At 35.3% G+C, this 14,420-nt stretch overlaps 1 protein-coding gene across 1 annotated transcript in view; it reads right to left on the bottom strand.

Moving 5' to 3' along the window:
- The window catches only part of LOC117317102 (thyrotropin-releasing hormone receptor-like), a 90,402-nt gene that overhangs the window by 22,756 nt on the left and 53,226 nt on the right, over window positions 1-14,420 (bottom strand). The gene's annotated exons all lie outside the window — the stretch shown is intronic.

Genomic DNA, 14,420 nt, shown 5'->3' with positions numbered 1-14,420 from the left:
AAAAGGACGATTAAGATCGCAGATCATTTTTCCTTTTCAATTATAAATAAATCAAAAGACTAACATTTAATCTGCAATCTCTTGGCTATATAATGTCCTGATTGTCTATGAAAGCTTTGGCCTCGCTGTTACAGATCTGTTAGGATTCCAGTAGGAAGATACGGTTTATTTATATATATACATGTGTATATATTCGTTGTGATGGAATCGGCAACCAGATTTTCTCTTCTTCCTGAATTACATATAGCTGTAGTTGACAGGGGTTTCTGGTTTGAGTGACCGAACTTTCAACTCTCACAGAGGAAGCTGTCAGACTATATTCCACAAGACAGAATCAGTGAAACAGGACCAGTTTTTTTAACAGTATAAGTGGACAAATAATCGTCTTATACCGAGGAACACTATGACGCAATGCATTCTGTTACTCTTAACCGGAACTAAACAAGTTGTGGTTCGGGCTGTCAAGTGGCAGCAGCAGGTGCATATCCTAGTTTTAATAAAGAAATAATAAAATACCATGAACTCGCAATTATTTAGGGGATAGTGACCGGCGATCGAGACCGAGTTTAAACCAAAGTTCATGTTCTAATCGCCAGTATAGCCACGAAAAACAACGTACTATCCCCATTCTAACACGTTTACTATCGCATATATTTAGATACATTGTTTTACATCGCTACAAGTACGCTGTTAAGTACTCTGTGACCTCCGCTAGTTACATGTCATACTGTGGCGGATTGACCAATCAGGGAGAAGCTTTCAAAGTCGGTCAATTGGCCACGCCCATACTGGCGAGAGTTCGATCTGTATGTTGACGAAGCGGTGTATTTGGATTGTTGTGAAAGTCCTATTACAGAAGATTTAACGACATATTTGGATTTATGCAGTATGCATAACGACATGGGCGTTTTGACAGAGTTGATGTGTTTCTATAGGCTCAATCGTTATGTGAAAGTTATGTGCACTTGTTCCATTTCATTTCGGATTTTACTTGACCTTAGATGCTTACACACGGACGAAATGAACGTTTCAATCAATAAATGACGGTAAGAATGAAGTTAACGATTTTTGTTAAATTTATCAAGTTAATTCATTCTATTCGATTTCTTCACTTTCGATTCCAATATCACGGGTCATCAATCATAAATGGTGCAGAGTGTTGAATTTCGCTACGAGTCGAACTTGACGCCATATTGTTTTGATTAGAAACGGGGCGTGGCTTAACACGATATGTCATGGTTCTATCGCAGATTAGAAGTCGGTCCGCAACCAATCAAAACACGCGTTGCAAACGAATCGTGTTAGAATGTAAATTAAAGTTGACATTTTTTTTTATTATTCTACATTGCGATTATTTTGAATTTTCATTGTAATCTAAGTATATATTTTATTTCCAATAATTTATTATAATTGATCGTAGTTTGATGTTCAATCATAATTAAAAGAAATAGAATGAAGTCACATACGTCAAGAGGAAAATATCTTTGATTAGATTATAGGGCTTACCCAAAGAGGAAAATAGGTTTAAAGTAAAATTGTACAATCAAAAAAGAGTGATGAGTCTTCACAAATCCCTACTCAGACAGTATTACTTCACGTGTTAGTCACCAGGAAGTACGATTACATCCGTTTAATAGATACATTGTAATAAAAATTTTCATTGAGCTTCGCAAACATAAAAACGTTATATATCACTTTGTTTATACATGCTTTAAAGGTCATTCTGTGGTCTTATTTGTATCCGGTAAACAGGAGTGTCAGCTGTGTACATTTCAGTAAAGTTGATAATGACGTGCTTTCTGTTGTCCTACAGCTGACACAATTATGTTACAGATAGAAAATAAAAAGGCAAACAAATACTGCGGATGCATCATTAAAATAACCTTGCGCAACGGTGATGCACCCGCCTTCAGCCTAGGTAACGGGTCGATATCCCTGTAGTAAAAATGTATGTAGTTTCCAGCCGACTCCGCCCAGTTTGCTCCCATCGTTAAACCTCTTGCACGCTTCCATTCGGACCAACATGTGTCATAGACATAGTTGATGAGACTGTTTCGCATTTTTTCGGCATAGCCGTATAATATTCTTTTGGCCCGGATATGACGCGACAGGTGGCGTTACTAGTCAAGATGAAGTATCTGATAGGTCAATGTAGCGGTCAATGCAAAATGCAGATATGCAGTTAAAAACCAAACAAAGTTAAGATTGAATGCAAGCTGAATAATTGGATGTATCATTTGAAATGACACATTAATAAAATTATATTCCTGATTCAAATGCAGTCTTATTATCACCAAAAATGATTCACACTGATATAATTTTGTTATCCGTGCTGAAACGCATTAATTCTTTCATTTATTTCACCAGCAGTTTTATATTATAACAACCAGCATTAAAACTATGCCGTTTATCTTTTTTAAAGATATTTCTTGTTATACAGTTTCTTTTGATTAACGCCAAACGTGATACAATGATTGTTGTTGCAAGTATGGAAAACGAGACGAAATCGTTCAAATATGTCCTGTTTTTTACATGCTGAATATGCCATGAAAAGAATTATTCTTATCAAAGTCGTAAAGTCATATTGGAACAACTGTTAGGGTTTCTGAAACTCTTTTGAGAGCTATTACGGAAACTTTCTTATGTAATCAACTAAAATTCTTCAAATAAATCTAATAGATTTTAGAAAATATACACATCAATCAAATACTTGCTCCCTTAATTATCCAATTTAAACCTAAAACTAATCTTAAAACAAAACTTTATTCCACGGAAACGAATTGATACACAGGCAGTGCAGCCTCAGAAAAAATCACGTCTGCTCATTGCATTACACACCATGACAGACGACTGCATGTTAGGCTGTCCTAATTGCTCTTTTTTTTAAGGGACCAATGGAGAGGCCAGTATCATGTGGCGCGAAAAACGTTTATCTGTTTGAAAGACTCGCAAATTCCTGCGTTCTCTACTAACGGGAAAAATGACAGTCTACAATTGAACACTTTTAATCTGGATATATATATATGTCTTTATGTCTTCACCTCGATTGGTGTCTCCTCGGCACTGGTCCTCATATGACACTTGGAGTGAGGACATACATTCTCGTACTCAGACAAAAATTATTGAATTTGTATTCTGCTGTACACACTCCAATTGAATATACACAATATTTCAAATAACGCTGTAAATCGCCATTAAAATAAACAGAGGGTCATAAAATTGCAAAAACAGCATGCAATTGACTGGAAACCCAATAACAGTTTAGTGAGAAATGATGGAATACGTGGCAAAATGAAATATTTTAGGATCTATTCATTTATTGTAAAAAAAGTCGTCTCAAGTTATTTGATTTGAATTTTTTGATGGTTCAAAATAAAATAAACAGCCAACATTTTCACTGACAGACTGAAGTATTTTCTGAGGGAAGCATTGGAAACTATATGACATTTCAAGGTCAACTTGAACATATAATAAATCCAATCGAATCAGTTTCAATACATACTTCAGCTTGGATAGAGACTGCTGACCACACACGATATGGCATCAGAAAACCTGAAGTGTCATATGCGTGACAACGGGCATAAGACAACCTTAATATGACAAGGGACGTGGAAGGTCCCTGGGGTCAGATAAAATACGTGTTCTGGACAGTTATTAATACATCAGTAGTCAGGACATGTTATTTTTGGGACGTGAAAAGCACGTGCAAACAGCATTCCCTAATAAGGCAATGATTAGTAGATATCGTGTCAACACGACAGTTATCAATTAATAGTGTTGATATGCATAGTTAGGTTAATACCTCATTGGTTTCCTGATGCCTATGTCCGGTATTTGAGATAATTTTCAGTATTGCTGTATTCACCGTAATGATTGATAACGAATGTCAATTAAACCCGAACGTGTCCAGTTGTTTGGAATTCCTTTTGATCATACATCATTATAAATGGTCTCATCTCCATGCCTTTAGTTGAGCGTCCGCCCCTGTTAGGTAGGTTTAGGATTCTTTTACCTGACCGAGAAATACCACGAGTCTATAAAAGTGGTAGATTCCACTTCTGCTTATAACTAAGTCTTATAGCAATGGGGTGACCGATTCACGTGTTTCCAGTATCATTTGAAACAGGTGGGGGTGTCCTACTCAGTGTGTTCGGCAGTTTTCCTCAGTGAATATTACTATGAAGTTGGCATCACTTCCGTGCTGTCACAAGGAGCAAACACGAACATACCACAGCCTCCCGAAATTCACAAACCTACACCTCACATATGCATCTCGCACACAATGAGGCCGTCCTTAAATAACCTTAGCTGTTGATACTAAACTAAACCATTTATCTTCAATGACCATTTTCAAATCTCCATGATTGTATTTTTTTCGTAGTTTACTCTCGTTTTATCGATTTTGGGAAGGAATTACGGTTCTGTTTTAATGCCGTTGTGTGTTTTTGTTGCGGTCTTCGACAATTACGAATTACTCTTTGTTTGCACTTTCCCTTGTTTAATCGATTTAAATCAATGCTACGGTTACATGTTAATGTCGGCACTATCTGTTGTTTTGTCGTGTTCTTTGAACAATCACTTTTTAGCATGTTTTTTTTTTGATTTCTGTAAATCACAATTGTTTGCTTAAGCACGCATTACCGTCACATAAAAGTGTTGTTTTCACATATTAGAGAATGATGACAATGTCAGCCTACCTTTGACATGGTATTGCAGTGAAATTGCTATAAAAAGCTGGCCTTACGTTTGGCAACGTTCACCAATGTCAAAAATGTAGTATTGTCAATGCAATAGATTAAATTGATAGATTTCAAAATAATCACCATCTTCATGTCTAGTGTTTGACCCCGTCCCTCCTCATCCCATTGTCTATATTCTGTATCTAATATGTAGACTTCCCCCTCAAATCTTGTAGTTTTTCTTTCTTATTTATTTTCCTTTTTACTTTTGCCATATATCATAGCAATGCATTTTAATTGATGCATTTTTTATATTACTAATATTTCACAAATTACTATTCTGTGTGCTACTTCATTCGTTACTCGCTTCCATTCACGATCAATCCGCCAAAGGAAAAATAATAATTTATGAATAACGCATGCGTTTAAATTAAAATTTAATCAGAGTATTTTAAATTACGTGCAACTATTCTCGAGGTAGCTAACACATATGTTGATGATGGCGTATACAAATATCTTTGATTTATAAAATTTATAATATATCGGGCTTACTATAAAAGTATAATATTAATTCATTCAATTGAAGTTGGGGGGGGGGGGGGGGGGGGGGGGGGGGTGGGGTACTGGAATCGGTCTGTCTGCCGGTAGACGAAAACTGTCCGCACAACTCCTCTTAAATCGCTTGGCCAATTTCAATGAAACTTCACATAGATTTAAGTGATCATGTGTAAATGTGCATGCAGTATTTCTTTTAGCGAAATTATGGTTGCTATGGTAACTGGTCACTATAAACAGGTTTTCTGTAGAAAGTTTGTCCGGACAACTCCTCTTAAACCGCTTGGCCAATTTCAATGAAACGTCACACAGACATAAAGGTCAAGACCATGTGTAGATGTGCATGCAACTTATCTTTTCTTAATTTTATGGTTGCTATGGTAACCAAACCACTACAGTAATCATTTTCTCATCTCATTGGCTTTCCCGTAGACTAGCTTATACATATAATCATAACATGAAAGTAAGACACGTGTGTTGTAAAAAATGTTGTAATAACTGGCATCATAAATTTCAGTATTGAAAGGTCATTTTACTTTTCTTATTTCATTTGAAGACTTTGAGTAATAACTAACTGCAGCAAACTAGACAGGATTAATATACTTCATAGAGTAGCTGGCGTCGGGATGGTCATCCTTCATTAGATTAATGAGGTTTCCCAAACAAATTTGAACGATACATCCCTATTAAGAGTTTCTTATCAATTTGCCTCATATATACATGAGATAAATTGGCGACGTAAGTAGTTATTAAGATGAATAACGACCTAAGGAAAATATCATGATTTATAGCAGTCTGGATGATCCCAATTTTCAGAGATAAGAAATTAATATGTCTTACCAAAGTATGTCATAGTCTATAAAATAAAGTATTTGATATCACATTTGAAAAAAAATATACCTTTGACAAGAATGAATACCTGGAATTTCACATTATAATGAAAGAAACATTTATCGAGATGTCTGATTGGTTGTATATCACATTAATTGTATGGTTGATGATATCCAGGCGCGGCGTTCTGTCACGGTATTTAGTGGTAAACAATGTAGTTTTCAACTATAGGCAATCTCTACTGTGTCACAACACTTTCTAATTCGATTGTATAACACGCTCACAATCTCAGCCCTAACACTCGAAGTACATATATATCAATTTCCTTAACAGGTGTTTTGTAAAAGTAATACACGATTCATTATTACGCGAAATGCATCCTCTGTGGTCGATTCCCCGGCAGTGAAAAGGTATGGGGTCATCTGCCGACCTCAATATAGTTGTATGTAAGAATTGCACTCGGCTGCTACTTAGACAGATAGGCTGCTACTTAGACGGATAATATGGATAACGAAACCCTATTAAACAAGGCAAATTAATAAACATTGATATAGATTTACATGAAGATCAGTAAAACACAGCCAGGTGCTCCGCGAGACTAAGGGTATTTTCTGAATCGACAAAACCCGTCATACAGTGAGGTTGAACTATAGATAGGCAAACGATCCGGACTATCAAAAGGAGATGTAACATGAACATACCGTGTCATCCTAAATACACACGCACTCATCACATGCATGCATGTCGCATGCACGGGAAGCCGTCCTCAAATGACCTTAGCTATTGATACAATCATTTATGCAGGGCATTGAGTAATGATAGACCTAACCATAGGTACCGTCTGCATATGATCTTTCAACAATTTTCCTTTGTGTCTATAGTTTTGGCCACTATCCACTACCAGCAGTGAATACCCAAAACTCAAACATAGGAGTAACTAAATAAGAAGGGGCTCGTGATAGATAGTCATATACGATATAACTGACTTCAGATTTTTGATTAAATGCTGATTTCTAGTACAAACATCTCCGGATCTTTACAGTCACTCTGAATTCTGCCTTCACTGGAACTACTTAATTTGTCGGAGGACACATTAAATGAAATAGGCATACTTCAGACGAACGTCGACGTTCGGGTACAGACCACGCAATTACAAACTCGCACAATTAATTTCTAGAGAACATCATAGTAATTCAAAACCGTCAGTATTAAGCACCTTTCATTACAGATTCAAAATCAATGCCCCTTGCTGATTGATCCTTAAAGTTTAATTAGTACACACTTCTTCATCGGAGAAAATCCGTCCAATTACATTCACTGGCATGTCGAGGAAATTGTCTGGCCCATAAATAGAACAATAAATAGGGGTGTGAGAGAGAAAGGATAAACAGGGAAGCTGTGACTTTAATATTTTCAGCACCAGCGACCGTAAAAGCCTCATTTTCGTATAGACTGTCGCGATAGCATTATTTTTACCTAGTTTGATTTACTTGTAGCCTTTTACATTCCAATGAAATAGACTAGAAATGGACAAACCTTTTGATTGTAATTGTATATGCAGCTAATGTTAGTTATGAATACAAATATATTAGGTAATCCTAGGTTAAAACTAGAAAGCTACATCATGTAAACCCTTTGTTGAGGACACAAGAAAAGGTAAATGTTTTCAATAAAGACAAGAATTAAACAATAATAGGACAGAGGACGCGATATTGCACATATAACTAGAAATTATTAAACTTGCTGCATCTGTAGCTGAAAATCTTAGTATATAAGGCAAATTACTAATCAACTTGAGAAAGTACATATCCGAATCAACAGTTTGGTTTATTACATTATAAGTATTTGCATTTATTGGCTTTTAAAATTCAACATCATTCTTCTATATAGATGACCCTTACACAGTTAAAGTATATGAAATCAGCACTATACCATACATTCTCATACGCCATTACACTATTTTCATTTCAGCTCTTACTTAAAACAGTCATTGTGATTCGGGCTTAATGTATCACATATTCCAGCATGGCTTTCTTGCACTGTCTAATAATAGCTTTATTTGATTCTTTGTATGATAATATAACTCTTATCGGTAACTGAAAACGTCAAAATACTATGTATCAACCCTAATAATATTTTATGTTGCTTTTAATGATCCCAGAATATTAGTTACCACGACGAAAGAGCCACACCATCCACAATCGGAAACATCATTATGGTACTGGCTGTTTAGCGATGATAACATGATGATATAACAAAACTAACATATCAAGACAGGAGTAATCTAGTGCTAGTTTGTTAACAAGCTAATATAGTCATTTGGAATATAATGAGAACATGTCAATATTTATCCACCTATTTACCCAATCACAACGAAATGCAATTCGCTATGATCATGTACAGCAAGTGAAGTGCTTTTATTATGTATTAACTGATATTTCTACACCGGTGTCAGATGTGTGTTAGCCTATATCAGAGACCAGACAGGAAGCCATGAACTATGATTGAAGATAATTGGTGTTTGAACAATTATTATACACACGACATAATGGTCTATCCTCAACATTTCGCAAATCCATCACCTGTCGGTGTGACCTACTTTGTATGCTTTCGGAAATACTTGAATATTTTCATTAAATGAATATTCTTGTATATTTCGACATACAGTAAAACTCGTTTATAACGAACTCTAAGGGACCTGGAAATTCGTTATACAAGTAGTTCGTTGTTTATATAAAACGAATGGGAATAAAAGTTGATAAAAACAATTCGTTATACGTGTTAAGCCTACAGTAACTAGCGTATTTGTAAGACTAGTAATGTTAAAACAAACAAGATAACAAACAGGTAAAGTAACGTTCCTTTAATTGCAGAAAAAAATATGTTTTCACTTTTTCGTAAAAAGGTCCAAACTGGACTTTTGCTGAAAACATGCATCAGTCCTTAGAGTAAAAAAAAATGAAGTGTGCATAGCACTAAAAATGTCATCCGGGACATTCGACTGTGCCTCGACGAAACGTCGCAATTGTCCAAGATGTTCATTGGCCAACGTAGTTGTTGGTATAGGCATAGAAGAGCTTTCGCCCTCTTCCTCATCACTTATCTAAATCCTGATCACCGCTATCCGAAACAGAACGAATAATATCATAGTTCGATACCAACTTTTATCTACAAGGTACCATATTACGTTATATAGATCGCTGGCCAAGCAAGCCAAAACATGGTTAAATGATATCCTGAAGGACTATAACAATAGAAAACAACCACTGGTAACACAATTATGTTATAATTAAAATGTGTTCTAGAAAACCAACATTACCAATTACCATATATACGAAACAGAATAAAGCAAAATAAGCTGATTTTTAATTTTGATAACTGTTAGTGTTTCAGTATTTTAGTTTTTATCTTACCCCATGTAAAAGTTTGCCTATTATCTCAGAAAATTTCAATTATAATAATGAAATAAAATTTGTGATATGCCACAACGACTTCAACAAAATATCGTATTATCGTAATTACAATTCCTCTTCCTGTCGCAATTCATTATCTTTAAAGTAAATGTATCAAGATGTTTAGTGATACAAAATGTATGTTGCATTCGGCAGCAGTTAACTGATTAAAAGATTATACATGTTGAAACATGACGATAAACTCGTTTCCCTCTTGTCATAGACGGGCTTAACAGTTGCATGTTGAAGTTTCATTATATATATATATATATATATTTATATGGAAAGAGAGTGAGAGAGAGTAAAACTTGTTGATACATTCACAAAAAAATATGTAATGACACCTTAATTAGTAACGTTATCTCCCCTGGTGTTATTATGTTGTATATAACGTCATAATGTGGTAATCAAGACGTTGAATACGTGAATCGCCTGAATATGTCCTTTAGGGTTTAAATGTTAGCAAAACACAACAGTTGTCGTGTTGAATTTATATTTTTCAGCTTTAAATGTATATCCTTTTGGATCAGAAAATATCAGCCGTGGATTTGAAAACAGTATTGAAGAATTTGAAAGACATCGATCAATTCTATAATTTTACCTATTCTACTCCATTTGACTTTATATACATTTGTATATCACATACTCCTCATCATCATTTCGTTATCCCTTTCTTTATCTTAACCCCGCTTTTATATTAATGATCCAAATGTAAATGCTATTAAAAGTGATCACCTTTATCTGATTTTGTGTTCGCCCCCCCCCCCCCCCCCCCCCCCCCCCCCCCACATATTTGTTTATGACTAGTTAGTTAAAGCATTACCATGAACCATGAACCTAAATGTCCGCAGCTATAAACTGGACGTTAACAACATCCCCCCCCCCCCACCTCCCTAAACAAATCACGTTAGCCAACAATTGCTTGATAGTAAAAAAAGAGACATGAGATTATTACAAGCTAAATAAGGTAAGTCGTTATGTATTTTTCGGAAGGAAGGCTTATCTTACTTCGATAATGTACGCCGTTACCGGTTTAATTATACCATTATCATGGTTACCGAACATCCTATTTTACTTCATTTGTATCGCGTTTACCAGACTGCTACACTGATTACCGAGGTGGATACCCTCAGGGATGTTCTTAGCAATAATCAATGTGAAGCCGCTACTCTTCATTCGTTCGTTTTTTCATGTTCGACATTTGGACAATTTTGCTAGTTAATAAGACCTGACAACAGTACTGTGCAGGTACATATTTTATTCTTTTAACGTCTCATAAATCGTGTATTTTCATAAAATTTATTACCAATATATTCCAATTTGATGACAACGGAGAATAGGTACATTGCGTACGAAGACCATTCCAGTCGGTGTAGAGCAATAAATTGACATTCAGAACAGAGCCTTTTCTGTCGTTCGTTCTTTGTTCTATCTGTAGATGTTTGGAGTTGCTTATTTCAGCTTTATTATACCCGTTACACAATTTGTAGCCCAGGTTTTATGTGGTCATATCAGATCTATAATTGCCATAATACAACTTAAAGGAAAATATGATGCTTGTTGTGCCGATGTATGTTGTCAGTTGAGTACTTCGTTTGGGCATTCCTGCGCTTATTTACCCTTACTGTCAGCGTTAACACACAACACTAAGTCTTGACATAATTACGCATTATGTGAAATTTTCTAGTCAATTATCTCAAAACACTTGATAATGGCTCTTGTGCTGAGATCCTTTCGGAATTTGTTAGGAAACTTAATTCCCCAGCTTCGTCAAATCAGCGGATGACACCTAATGTATTGAAAAATCAATGTGTTGGTTGTATTATTTTGCTGTAAACGGTAAACTTTAATTTTAATTTTTTTTTAATTGACTTTGAAATATTAAATACATTCACTATCTTTATTTTCCAACAATAATAAACAAACGAACAGTGAATATCGATATTAATATCGGGATGATATAGGAACGTATCTGGAAATGTATAAAACATCTGCAATCAATATTGTTAAGCCTACCTGGTACGAAGCTTATGCCATAGTGCAGAGTCCGTCCGATGACCGTCAACATTTCATTTAAATCACTTTTTTTTTTCTAAAGGCCTTATTAGATTCTGATGAAATTTAGTCTGCAACATAATTGGGCAAACGAGATTTAGTGTTGTATAAATGGAAGGTGTGGCTCTCCTGGGGTAGGAGGGTTTGGGCCAAATAGAGAAAAGTCAGGTTAAACATATTAACTATATCCATCTTTTTACACTAATAACTTAAAAGCTATGTCCAATATTGATTAAAGATGCCTTTCTATATTGTATAGCGAAAAGCGGTTTGTGTCGTTATGCTGTTGTAAGCATATTATTTAGCCGAGAAACAATGTAATTAATGATTTAATCAATAATTGTTAACGCAGAATAATCACTTGTCTATGAATGCCCTAACAAGAAACTGCTCGTGCATTCCAAAACTTTTTTTCCAATTACAGCGAGAAAAGGGAACCCTGGCAATACGAAAACACGGTGTAAGTAATGAAAAAGTCTCTCCTATGGTTAAATATATTCCCATCATTCTACTTATTTAATTTATGATGCCAACTTCAGCTCACCACTCTCATAGATGTGTCTAGCACGGATATGCAACTTCTAACAAACAACACGTGTAAACGCCATCTGTTTAATCGAAGGAACCGATGATATTAAGCTAATCAAACCAAAGTTATGCCATGTTCTGTTAACGAGAATAAGTGTAGTGGTAACGGAACATCTAGTGATCTCTTTACAAGCCTCGTAAACATATGATTAAAAACAGTACAAGGGAATATAGTGTTTACTTTATGACCTCGTGACTATATTCCATCGTAACGTAAATTGCAAAACCGGTACCAAAAAACCTACATGTGCAATGTCTAACATAACCAAACGCTACGATTGGAATATTTCTTATTAATTTTAAAGCAACTGCAAATTTCATAATATAATACCAATCACTCATGTTGGCCTCGATAATAGCGTGAGCGAAACCGAGTACCAATTGAAACCAAAGTGTTAAGGAAGACGACTCCCATACGACTCCCATACGCTATCACTGCACCAGCAGACTATATTTACATTTGCTTCCATTTCCCCATTGACACAATGCTAAGAGGCAGTTGCCATAATACGCCTATAACACCCAGTGCCTCAGGCTATAACACCAGTGGGCCATGTGACATTACAAAAGAAGGGCTTTTTGTTTGTTGGTTCAGTTGTTTTCAAAGTTGACGGAAATAGTAAGACAATGTAAATATAAGTATTGAACAATGGTTTTAATGTTGCTATAGTCGATATGGCAGCAAGATGTATGGTGGGCAAATGTAGCATGGGAACCCTAATGGGTTCCCGTGCCATCTGCCTACCATACATCTTCCTGCCATATCGACAATAACAACATTAAAACCACTGTTCATTGCTTAAATGGATAACGCGTGTCCGGAAACTCTTCAAAAGCACTGCAAAGCCCCATAATAAAGGAATCTATTAATTAAATATTTCCTGACCGGATGATTGAGAAAATGCAAAAAACTATATTACTGTACGGAATCAATAAACAAGCACTGATTTTAAGCATTAATACTGCCGGACTCCAATATCCACTATCACATTTCGGTTTTGGCTGTTTTGTTAATATTTCGCCGAATGATACAACATCAACAAGGTTCATTTACCTGGTGTTTTCATTAACATCGAAATTTACACTAGTATCAAAGCTAATCTCAGTACGCTGCATGTTTCAATAACACATAAGAATTATATCTCAATGTATATTCTGAGTTTTCGTAACAAGGCATAGAAGACCGGACGTTAGTCAATTAGCATCATTAAGGGAATGAATAGTATCCTATTTTTGCATATTGCTTTTTTTTAATTATTTTTTTTAAATGAAAGCCAGTGTCATTTACTGTATGTATGAGTTGTGTATTAAATGCACAAGTATGATCACCGATTATGTTATTATCTTATTATTATAAAAAGCATGGTTGATCATCAATTTGAATGAAATGGGTAGAACATGTAAAAGGAATTGTTGCTATTTAAGTCATGTCAATGAACATATCCCACTTTTCAATATTCTTCAAAATTAAGAAACATAATAAATCAATTATTGCGTTTTAGTTTCAGTTGACAGATGGTTATATCGACTTAAAAAAATATTTTTCTAAGGTCGACGTTCATTGTATCGACGTCATCAACATTCTATAAACGTATATTATAACACTGAAATAGAACTCAATTTAATTTGTGGAGAGCGTTTATTATCATTTGTTTTTTAATTTGCAACCTTTCTGTCCACTTTGATATTTCCCTTTGTACTTTCACATTAATTAATGTATGGAATATCAACCAGAGTCTGTATATTAATATCCCAGGGATATACATCGGCACAACAACCATCATCAAACGCCCGATAGACTCTGCTTTGTCTTGCTACCCGGACTCTAACGGCAGAGCAGGATCTCATTCATGTCCGATAATAGCGATCGACCAGTCACATATATCATTAGCATGTGATTTTTCGGAACCAAAACCAGAGGTAAAAGGAATTAAGGTATTAATGCTTTCGAATGACCTAATTTTAAACTACTATGCTACTATCATATCATTATTAATGCTATTTAGAAGGGAAATGACATGTATGTGCATAAGAACACCAGATATTGCCGTTAGATAAATAACGGAATAATAAGTAGAAAAATGGGAACAAGATAGGAACAAAATATACATAGCTAGATTATAGATTTCCGTTAACAGAATCATAAGGCTCAGTGGAAAGGCAGGCGACTTAATTCTGCTTCATCCATGGCAACCCCCATTAAGATCAAGGTTAAATTCGAGTTAAGCTTCATTCTAAGATATGATTGATGGTGTTACCA

Source organism: Pecten maximus, chromosome 18 (genome assembly GCF_902652985.1).
Source record: "Pecten maximus chromosome 18, xPecMax1.1, whole genome shotgun sequence".
NCBI lineage: Eukaryota > Metazoa > Mollusca > Bivalvia > Pectinida > Pectinidae > Pecten > Pecten maximus.
The sequence above is the reverse complement of the archived record's forward strand: the minus strand, read 5'-3'. Positions and strand labels throughout refer to the sequence as shown.